Source organism: Crocodylus siamensis, chromosome 2 (assembly GCF_052110815.1).
Source record: "Crocodylus siamensis isolate JL-2025a chromosome 2, ASM5211081v1, whole genome shotgun sequence".
NCBI lineage: Eukaryota > Metazoa > Chordata > Crocodylia > Crocodylidae > Crocodylus > Crocodylus siamensis.
Window position 1 is genome coordinate 276,146,135 of NC_143396.1, and position 11,693 is coordinate 276,157,827.

The 11,693-nt window shown below is 47.2% G+C and overlaps 1 long non-coding RNA gene across 1 annotated transcript in view; it reads right to left on the reverse strand.

Moving 5' to 3' along the window:
- The window catches only part of LOC149872236 (uncharacterized), a 39,194-nt gene extending 28,023 nt beyond the window's left edge, over window positions 1-11,171 (reverse strand). The window contains exons 1-2 of the long non-coding RNA XR_016440599.1: window positions 11,125-11,171; window positions 7,113-7,280 (exon numbers count right to left, since the gene is read on the reverse strand). This is a non-coding gene — a long non-coding RNA (uncharacterized LOC149872236). The remainder of the gene's footprint in view (window positions 1-7,112; window positions 7,281-11,124) is intronic.
- Window positions 11,172-11,693: the final 522 nt, after the last annotated feature.

The following is an 11,693-nucleotide window of genomic DNA, read 5'->3' on the forward strand; positions in this document are numbered from 1 at the left end:
AAAACAAATCTGAAACAAAAACTCAAAGTCCCATGGACTCCATGAGATACTAAAGCCCTCCAAGAATTGTTACCGACTGTAAAGAACACCCCTCTGCGTGCCATCGATCTAACAGCACCGATGACCATCATGATTGGGTACACTGAAGAGCACTTGTTTACAACAGCGCACAATATACAGGAAGAGCTAGTCTATACTGCTCACCACACCATACAAACTGCTCAAACACCATTATGGCACAGTAGAAAAAAAAGTCCTCCTGGCCACACAACTAGCGACCGCAAAACGAAAGCTTCAAGCTGTAGGCGTGACCCTATTGCTGCGTTTGCTTCACGACTGGCCAGACCCCAACTTCCAAGGGGAGCCCACAACATGGAGCACACTAGTTCTCAACCACTTATACCACTGGCACAGTTGGCAACACAAGAACCTCACCCCTACTGAAGCCACACCAACTAACCCTATTCTGTATGATACCACTGCCCCTGCCTGGATGGCATCAGACAGGACAACTCGTCATGGAGGAGGCTTTGGATATTATTGTAAACCCCACGATGCAAAGATGTGGGCAGGATGCGCCTCCATGCAAAAGAACGAACTCCTCAGGTTCAGAAACATGATCCGCCACCGTCTCGAAAAAACAGTGGGACCCTACCCGTCCCCGTCATGGCGGCGGACTCCCAAGTCATCTATAAAGTAGCAACAGGCACCGCCTCACCCACCGAACACACAGACACCTGGAAAGAAATATGGGAGATGCTGTCCACTTTCACCATGCTACCACTTATAAGACATACAAGATCTCACGTCGCATCAACCAATCCAGTCCATGAAACTATCGGGACCCGCTCCACACCGACTGTGTCCTTACTGTTGAGGGCACCAACCCCAGAGTGTGCACAGACCCCTACCTGTCCTGGCTTCATGAAAATTGGGGCCACCCAGGCCCCTGAACTTGCCGCTCATGATGGCACCAAAAGTCAGAGGGAAAACCAATGTAAGGATCTTGTGCAGATTGGGAATGAGTAACACAAGCCTGTGAAGCCTGCGCAGAAGAAAAGTGCCATCCTACGAGCAGTCTCCAAGGTGCGCTGGACCCACAAACCTTTGTTCCTGGAAAGACTTGGCATCCGTGAGTGCTAAAAGGAACAATCCAAACATCTGAACCTTACCCCAACACCTATATGGTGACTCCAGAGGACAGTGGACGGAATATCCTTGTCCACCACAACTGGCTGGCTAGACAATCCTCACTAGCTACTAATTAACCAAAATTAAGAATAAAAGTTGTCTGTGTGTTGTTTGTTTTCCAAGTCACAGTGGTCCAGAGTGTGTGACAGTCACCTCCCAGTTCCAGCAACAGTCAAAGGAGGGTGTGCCACCCCGCTCCATTGTCACGATTTCATCGGAAGCGATAGGAGACACTACTCACCTCTAAGTGGAAGCAACAGCAGGCCCGAGAGGGGACCGAGATGATGCTGGCTAATACTTTCGTGACTTTGTCTTTGTGTTATATGTTAGTCATGTTTACCCTCACCCCACAGTCCGCCACACTGGTTGCCGAGCCCAGTCGTCCAGACAATACGGTTCTATATTTGTTATCACTTTGGGCCAATGCCTCAGGAGATGGCAAGACAGGAGATGGCCTAACTGCACATCTCCGAATCCCCCTATCCGTCAACGACCCAGTTCTTATCCCAGATCTCTCGCCATTTAACGTCTCAAATTGGTTTAACGGTGTTTGAATTGTTGGCAACCCAGGTAATGTTTCCACACCACTGCAGGACGGTACCTCTTATACACTTGTTTATACGTGGACCAACTTTACCCTTGCTAAACTCTCTAACACCTTTAAGTTCTACGACAAAGATACTACCTGTAAGGAAGGCCGGAGTCCATGTCCCCTTTCCTTCATTCCCTGGGGAATCAACCCACAGGGTATTGACTGGTCCCACCCAGACATGTCACTCACCTGGGACCCCCACTCGATCACTCCACCTTGGTATCTCATGCTTACACCCAACAGTAACAAAACCACATGCCGCAACCCCACCTTTTCCCCCCTTCATCAAACCCACTCCTTTAATCTGTTGGAACACTTCCCTAGCCATTGACTTAGCCCGCCCAGGTCCTTTCGGAAGTAACTCCTGGTTCGGGTTTTATCATCCTATTTTATGAGCAGCATTGTTAAGCGCCGCCTGCCACGGTGTTACCTTCCTCTTTCGGCAGTCTGGTCCACCCGAACGAGCTAGGCAAGCCTTCCAGTTCTCCGGCACATGTTCAGAGCTCACCACACCTGCGCCATTCGGCCTCATTTGGGCATGTTCAGACGGACGACTGTATACCACCTTACCTGCCACACTTTCTGGTTTGCAATGTTTTTTAAGCTCCGTTTCTTTTTGTCCACCCTTACAAGCCCTGACTGCCCATCCCCCAAGTTTAACCCTCCACTGCCACACTCGCTGCACCACCCCAGCATGGAGTTCACTCACATATGGGGAAAGAGTCACCCAAGACCTTAGTTGGGCCCTCAAAGCGTTCTTCGTTTGGGGCCCCGGAAATCACCAAAACCCGAATAGCTATTGCCCAACTCGCCAAGCAGGTCAAACTTCTCGCCAATCGCACTGTGACCAGCCTCAAACTTGTTAGACCAACAATTACAGGCAACTGCCCAAATGACCATACAAAACCACCTTGCCCTAGATGCCCTGCTTATCCAACATGGAAGCCTTTGTCAGTATTTAAATTTGTCACGCAACGTGTTGTATTGTCATTCCCAATGTTTCCCTTTCCCTTCAAAATCAAATTACCGAAATCCGGAAGATTGCTAAAGATGTCAATGCCATCTCCGACATTGGACAAGGGTGGTTATCCAGAGTGCTTAAGTGGTTAGGTTGGGATGCCTTATCGTGGTTGTTAAAAAACTTGCTTACCCCACTGTTATCCTTTTTATTCATCCTAGTTGTAGTAATTTCCATAGTTTGTTGTGTCTTTCAATTTTTTAAATGAAAATTACTGACGCTTTCTGTTTTTGTATATACCCGCCTGTCCAACCAAGACAACGTAGAGGACAAAGATGCGTTTTAACCCTTGTGTTACCAGCAAGGGGCATGTCTGAACCAGAATTAAAAAGAATGCTGGTAACACAGAGTTAAAAGAAACTAGTGCGAGCATGCAAGTGGAAAGCCCCTAAAGCCAGCACACATGTCCAAACATGCCCCACACGTGTTCAGTACGTAATTTGAGTGAGGTATTTGAATTGGCAAAGCACGCATGCCCAGTCATGCACTAGGCAGACTATCATTATGTAATCTGACTAGAACTTTCCAAAAAGAGAACCATACGATTGGCTACCTGGAAAGTATTTAAGCCAGCGCATTTCCACCCAAGGTGGAGACCAGCTCTCACAGAAACCTGGTTCGCATGAGCCCAGAGCTACCTCACAGGCTGGCCATTTGTGACCATCTCTCCACCACCGCTATCTCCCGGCATAGCCCACCCTCAACTTCTTCTGACCAACAACTCGTTGGTCTCCGTCTACTAGCTATCCATTAGTTCGAGTTCATTTTACAGCTGTCATTGTAACCAAGCTTGACCTGCGCTACACTACTGTTACCTGGTGGTGTAAGTAAAGGAAAAGTAAAAAAGGGGTTTTTTGCAACCATACAAGTATTAACCGCCTGACTCCTCACCACTAGCCCCCACCTGCTTGATTGCGTCAGCCCAGACCATGACCAGTTGACCTGGACGCCACACTAATGACCAGCATAGTGCTTCCAGAGGCTTCTCAGACAACATTAGGAGAAAGTTTATGGACAAAGACAGACAGACAAGTTTCTAATGTAGGTGGTTGCAGAGATAAAGCTTGGAATGGACCCAAGTACACCCTAAAGGCACAGAAACAAAAAAAAGGTAAAAATAAGAGGCATCCATGGTTTTTGTTTGAAGTCTAATTTTAAGCCAAGTCTCATGATTTTCCAGGGCCCGACTCGTGACATTTGGACTGACGGGCATGACAATCCTAAGCAGACGCCACAGTCACCACCCCTTGTGAGGAGGCACAATAGACCAAACTACAGCAGTTCACGGCAGCAGCTATGCACCAGTGGTGCAGATGCCTCGGGCCCCTCTTCATCCCATCCTCCCAAATCCCCATGTGGGGCCCCTACATACAGGGTGTTTGCTCTGCCTGGTCATAGGGGGTTCCACCTCCTAGCTCCCAGGCAAAAGCTGTGGTTATTCCAGCTTCAGTTCCACTCTGAACAGGAAATGGTCTTTTTCACTTCTGTTTCTTGTCCTGTGCACAGGCTTATTGTGGTGACAGTCACAGAAGTCTTCACTTTCCTCAATATTCAAAAGCCATTGCATAAGAGTTGGATGAAGAAAGGAAGGCACTTCAGCAGTAGAATGCGACTCCGTGTTTTCAGAGCTGAGCCGTCAGTTTAAGAGCAGAGGATGAAACACCTTGAGGAGCAGGCTTGGAAATTATAAGCAAGGAAACCGTCTCATGTTTGCTTCTACAGGATTCAGGGAAACAGAAGCATACATTTGCGTCTTGCCTGTGTGCATAGAACAGACTGAGCAACTAGACCTGGCTGGCATCACGCATCTAGCAAGGCCCTGAATTTTAGACAACATTGCCTTTAGCATAGGCTCCTCGATATTCAAAGCAGTATTCAATAGCAATAATGAGCTTGCTGCAGCTCTGACCATTGAGCAAATCCACATGGAGGTAATGCCTTCCAGCTCCAACCCAAGATTAGCTCAGGCCTTTCCAGAATGTGTTTGGCAGCTGGACTGCTCCACCCTGGGAGTGCATTTCTTGTTCATAAAAATAATTTAAGCTCTGCTTCCGTTTGCTCACCCATATCCCATGCTAGGAAAAAGCTTCTTCTCACTGCAGCTTTTTCATTTGACTCATTGAAGTCATCCAGGAAAGCACAAAACAAGCCTCATAGCTTATAGACTCGCAAAACAAAGAACAAGAGAGAAATCAAAATCAATTTAAAAATATTTATCATTCCATTGTGTCATGGGAAAGATAGAGTTCTTCCCTGTGGCTTGCGTTGAGAAAAAGTGGGACAATGGGCCTCTGTGGACACATGGGTGTGTAGATGTGATAGTGAAGTAACTGCACAGAAAGCGGCATCTCTAGAGCCCTCTGATGGTGCCACCCTGCAACCAGAGGGCAGTTTTACAGTTTAGCGTGAGCCCCCCCATCCAGTAGGTGCTCTGGTCCTGCACACCCTGGCTGGGTCAAGTCCATGCCACAGAGGTTGTTGGCAGAAGCTCAGAACACAGCGAGTGAACCTGACCCATCATATATGCTACTCATTTACTGTCACCGTACCTGTGGTAGCAGCCTCTAACTGAAAGTCACAATGCAGAGCGAAGTCTTACACAACTTAAAAGAGAATAAACCATCCCTGGATCCCAGGTTGCTTTGGAAAAGCACAGCCTCCTCCATTCTTTTAAGGGAACTTTTTCCACACAATGGGCCCTACCAGTGCTGTATAAAACACCCAAATACCAGAAAAATCTTGGTACATAAGAGGTCAAAGTTCTGACCTGAGCATGATGAGCAAGTGAGGCTAAGGAAACCAATATGCCGTAGTCAGCAACCTAGAGGAGAGCAACATGGTTAGCAGAACACCCTGCTGCCTTTGATTTCCCTAGCTAGGAGTAATAAGGTACCTGATTGCAGCCGGGTTTACAGGGGTGCTCTTCAGCGTGGGCCTGTAACCTGCTAGGGAGGAAAGAGGGAAAAAAAAAAAAAAAATCATATTCCTGTGTTCTCAATGAGACACTTAACTACACTCCCTTGGTGCCCCTGCAGAAGGCATAGACATGACAAGACACCTCACACCAAGTAGTATAACCTTTCAGCAGAAGGTTTCTTCCAGTTTCCCTCCTGGCAACTACATCCAACTTGTATCCTAAACTGGAGGTACAGGCTTTAAAAGTGACCCCTGAGAGTTGCATGCAAAAAGCCCATGCAACATGTATATGTTTGTAGTGCACGACAGGAAGAGCTGACATTTCTTCATCCTTTATTAGCATGATTCTTGAACTCTGTAAAACCCTGAACAAGGGCTGTACAGTGAACAGCTCTTCCCATTTCATATCGTTACAAAAGGAAGTGGACACAGTAGACCCCAGTTTCATGTAGTTTCTATCCCTCCTACACAATAGATTGATCACGGTCTGATATTCCCTTTTCAGGCTGGAACATACTAAAGAAATGTATATTCTTCCTACTCAACTTTAAAAACAAGATTTGCTATAACACTACAAAAATATTCAATTAAAACAGAGCTGCACTAACTGTAAGTAAGTGGTATATGCCATTATACTGCTGCATTTTCAAATTTAAAAAAGTCTTTTTCCAATAGGGACCATTTTCCTCCCTCCATTGCAGAGGGGAGAAGCTAGTATTTAGAGCCAGGGAGAAAACCTGAGGCCTGCTGAGAGACACCTAGGCCATGTTTAAATATAGTCTGTGTTCTGCAGCCCCATCTAGTGGCTTTAAGTTCACTTCAGTATCAAAAGCTTCACTACCTCTAAGTTGCATTCATTAGTAGTGCAGGCTTCTATTACACTCTCAAAATAAACCTGAAAGTAGTATTCCCGATATTTGGGAATTTGTCATTAGTCTTTCCCAAAGAAGATTCCCATTGGTTTCAACAGGATTTTATTTTCACACAAGAAAGTTTGGACTCTCAAAATTTGTGAAACACATCCCACATGTAGGCTGACCTTTTACCACTGGAAACTCTACTGGTGCAGTGACAAGGTAGACAACAGCACTGGGCCACTGAGCCCAGTCCCCCCATGTTCTCAGGCAACCATTTACCAAGAAATCCCTAAAATTGCTGCTCTGTACCCTCACACACAGCTGTAAGGCATAAAACCAGAAGTGCCAGCAATAACCTAGAACACAACATAAAAAAAAAAAAATACCAAGGAGATGAGGGTTCACCAGTGCCCTGCCACTGCAATGAGTTGTAAACATGCAAGTAGTCCAGCAATCATCCCAGTACAGCTCCTCTGTTAAATATCCCAAAGGGAAAAAAAAAAAAAAAAAAAAATCAGGTTTTCAAGATGCCACTTACCTGCACGGTTAGCAAAGTGCACACCTCTGGTCTCAGGACAACAGCTTCCACTAGCCTCTACTTCCTTGCAGTAACATAGACACTTCCAAGTTGCTTGCAGAGAACATCCCAGAAGAGCCCAGTTTTAACGTGCTCCAGCAAGTGGCCTGAGGTGAAGTTGCAGGAACTCTTGGAAAAGAGAGAGAGAGAGAGAGAGAGAGAGTCCCAACTTAATTCTAATTTGAAATACCCTGGTTAGGGACAGACATTCGAAAAGCCAGAGCCTGAATTGATGCAGTCTTTGTAAGTTATTCTAACCTGCAATGCTTGAACTGATTTGGAGGTGGATAGACGTTCCCTTTTCATTCCAGAAATACAGGCACATGCTCAGTGGCTCAGGCTAGAAGCCTTGGGGCGCTAGAGCAGCCCTCCCTTCCCTTCCACACTGCTGAGCTGGGGGAGGGAAGGGGTGCAGCCAGGCCCCAAAAGGACACATTGATTAGGGAGGGGTGTGAACCCCCACCCTGCCTGCATTCCCAGGATTTTCCCCCCCACTTGCTGCTTAAGGGACAGGAGTGTTGCCAGACCCTATATTTGTTGGTGATACTGAGCCTTTCAATTTCCTCTCCCTGCTTCTTCAGACTGTCTGCAAACCAGGTCATTTCTAACACCTTTTTCTGACCCCTCTTGAAAACTGACAGTTTGCAACCAGCAGGTTGCTTGTCAGAAGAGAGGTTTATCAGCCCATCAAGCCCGCCAAAAGAAAACATCTCTCATTACTTTCAAGCTCTTCTTATCTGCAGGGTGCATTTGCAAGCCACTAGCCGTCTGCCCTTTGTTCCAGTGAAACTGGAGACCCACACAGATACCTCTCAGCAGTAGCAGGGAGGGAGGGAGGTGCATAGCCAGTTGCCGCATCCTTGTGCTTGGGTCCCTCCTGTGGGAGAGGGGCAGGAGGGGGGATCCCTGCTGAAGCAACTGGGGGGGGGGGGGGTTTATAGGGAAGCTCAGCAGCTGCAGCCATCCCTCAGCCAGCCAGAGCAATGATAGTGCTCTGGCTAGGAAGCAGAGGGGTGGAGCCAACCTTGTTCTGTTCTAGCAGATGCTTTGCAGCAGTGGGCTGGGGTATACTATCTGGGGTGCTGGGGGACTCTGGTTTAACTTAAACCAAGAAGGGTTCTGGGGCAGACATTGCATAAACCAGTTTGACCCATATCAGTTAAGTCTGATACGATATTCAACCAGGTTTATCTTAAACCAGTTTCAGCCATTTTTAAGCTGATTTATGTGCACAGAACTTATGTTCTGTTACAGATTGAAACTAGTTTCTGATCACTTAAACTGGTTTGTGTATAATGTCTGTTCCTCCTGGGCCTATGAGACAGGCTCAGAGTGCTTGGTCAACCTGGCTAGTATTTGCTTCAATGCTGTGGAAGAATTAAAGGTCTGATGGTATAACAGAACAAAGCAAGAGATGTGAATAATGGAATAACCCAACCAGGGAAGGAAGGAGAAATTGCTTCTCTTATGGAAAGCTGAACTAAGTTCCTACCATTTGCTGTCCTACAGATCATGCCAGATAGCACCATAAGTGCACAGCACAAGGTTGGCAATGGTTCAGAGAAAAATCAGAGGCAAAGGATTTGGATCAGCATCTAGAGGCCACATTGGGATTGTCAGAGACTATAGCTCTGGAGACAGTAAAGGAAACATGAGCAGAGGTGGCAGACTCAGGAGGACATGGCGAAGGCAACAAAGCCCCCTTTACACAGGGCATGTTTAATTGGATTATCCATCTTGAGCAGGGCTGATTTTGCTAGCTAAGGGGTTCCTCAAAGGTAGTGTTACTGTTGATGTGAAGTGGAAAGAAGAAGGTCACATGAGGATGAAGCCATTTACCCACTAACCACCGCCCATAGCACAGGAGGCACCTCCCCATCACATCTTCCCACTGTCACTGGACTCCTGCTGTGCACAACTACACTGGGGGTAAAGTCAGGCATAGCGATCTAGTTAAATCTAAGAGTGATGGTTACACAAGGAGCAGCGGCTACAAATCATGGCCATGATTAACCCAGATGAGAAATCAGAAGGCTGTAAACCAGAGCCAGGAGGTTCTGCAACAACCTTTCAGTGGGAACAGTGGGTAGAAAAAGGCCTATTACTTTTTCAAGGTGGAACATAATAGGTTTCTGAATGGGAGTGTATGGCACATGGTCTGCACTGGCAGGGAACTGGACTCAGCAATTCATTATGTCCCATGTCCCTACCAGGATATAAGTTTCCTTCAATAAGCTGCATTGAACTTGGATATATGTGTTATACATGAGGGCTGTTCAACTTTGCAGCAGCCAGGGGCCATACCCATGTGGGTCACAGGCCTCCTAGGTCTCAAGCCATGTGGGCCCCTCAACAGCATCACTGGCACCTTCCTACCATGCCATGCCACACAAGCATCCCTGGGTCCCTTCCCTGAGCTATAGATTCCCTGAGCCCCACCATACCATGCTGCTTCAGCCCCAAGGGCAAAGGCAAGAAATGCAAGTCAGAGGAAGAACAGGGAGCCTAAAGACCCCAGAGCCAGCAGCAGCAAGGGTGGAAGGAGTGAATTTGCACCTGGACAGGAGCCACTAAACCACAAGTTGGACAGCCCCGTTATACATGGCCATCAGCTTACATACTGGAGCAGGCAGCCCTAGCAATCTGCTTGGAGCATTTGATCTGACAGCAGTCACAACCACATTGGCCTCCACTCAGAGAAATAGTCACAAAACAAAAAGACTAAACATCCTCTGGGATTATGATGTTCTGCCCCTTCTGCAAGCGTTCTCTCTGCCTCCCAGACGCCCTTTCAAAGTTCCCTGCAAATCAGTACCTCAAGAAGCTGTTCAGGGAGCATTACACTTGTTAGTGGTGCGGGGCACTGGGCTTCCCAGGAAGGAGAGGCAGTCTGGACAGATGACCAGTAACACCTCTGCTATAGCAGTAATTCTGTCAGCAAGGCTTTGGGACTGCAGAAGGGACCCAACCTAGGACGGGGTTCCTAGCATCTGATCTTGCAAACCTTTACTCTTGGGACTGAAACCCTGTGTCTACATATTGCCAATTGCCCACTATAACTGTAAAAACACACTCAAATCCATCAGTGTAGAGGGAATGTTATATCCATGTAGCTTGCCCTAACTCACTGCTAATATACTTGCATCTGTTGTAAGAGTTCTCCAGAAGGACTGGATAGGAGAATGGCAGCAGATGGGCCTTCAAAAAGATGTAGCATCATCACCGCACTTGATAGTATTGATGGTTTGCTGTTGTGCACTGCAGCAGCTTCCTCCATGCAGCCCTTCATACTCATGACAATTTTGGCACGTGACCCAGGTACTTGATTGGTCACATCCAAGACCAGGCATGTGTATTTAAGGCAGGGGTGGGCTAGATGTGGCCTGCCAAGCCATTCTATCCAGCCCGCAGGGCCCCTCAAAAAGTTAGAAAATTAATATTAATCTGCCCTGGGCTACCCGTCATGTGGCCCTTGATGGCTTGCCAAAACTCAGTAAGTGGCCCTCCACCCAAAATAATTGCCCACCCCTGGTTTAAGGTTTCCCTTAACTCAGAAGGCATAGTTAATACCCAGTGGCTGCAAAGCCATTTTTTCAGAAGAATTGTTTCCACTCTAGGATACTTTCTGGCTATTTCTGTCTGAAAAAAAGCATGGCTATTTCCAAGTGCCTGTAGGTACTTATGAAGAGTCTCTTTCTCCTCAAGCACCATCACTGCAGTGAGGGCCAGGGACTCCCACCAGGAGAGTTGCTACTTCACCAGTCCAAAGGCAGAGCTTAGCACTTTCTAGCTGAGCAGCTCTGAAACCAAGCCCTGGGGGAGACAACACAGCAGTGACCCATCCACAAGCCTTTTTTTTTTTTCTCCCCCCCCCCCCTTTTTTTTTTTTTTTTTTTTTTTTTTTTTTTTTTTTTCCCCCCAAGCCTTTAGAAAGAACTCAGTGCCCTCTGGTCAGCCATCAGGAAATGCTCACCTTCACCTCAGACAGTTCAGAAACTCCACAGCACTGCAAGCAAGTCCTATCCTCAGACAACTCTCCTCCCATAAAGGCTATACAGCTGCTTCTTATCAAACTGAGCTTCTTCTCATTTGAATTCTTCCTCCAGTCCCCATATGCCTTGCAGGTGTGATCAAGTGGGGCTGCTCAGGACTGCAGCAACTCCTTAACTCTTTTTTGCCCCATGCGGGGTTAGTAGCACACAACCCTACTTCTTTAAAGCAGGGATGTCTTTTCTGTGTAAAGATGACTCTTTTCCCTGGATTCTGCTCTATGCCCCTAGGTTTCTTGTACAGAGTCTGCAAGGACTGCAAATCTCTCTCAGTCTGGGGCCCAGCACCAGATTTTGTGGCCTATAAATTGGGTGCAACTAACTGAGAAGGGTCCACAGTTTCTGCTAGATCTTGCCTTCCCCCAAGCGAAGGTGTTGGAATTGCTGTCACCTGTCCTTTCCCAAAGCAATCACCTCCACCTGAGCAGCTGCCCCAGCAGCCCAGAGGCGGGTATTAAAGAAATGTCTCTTTAAAAAATTCTATGACGGCAAA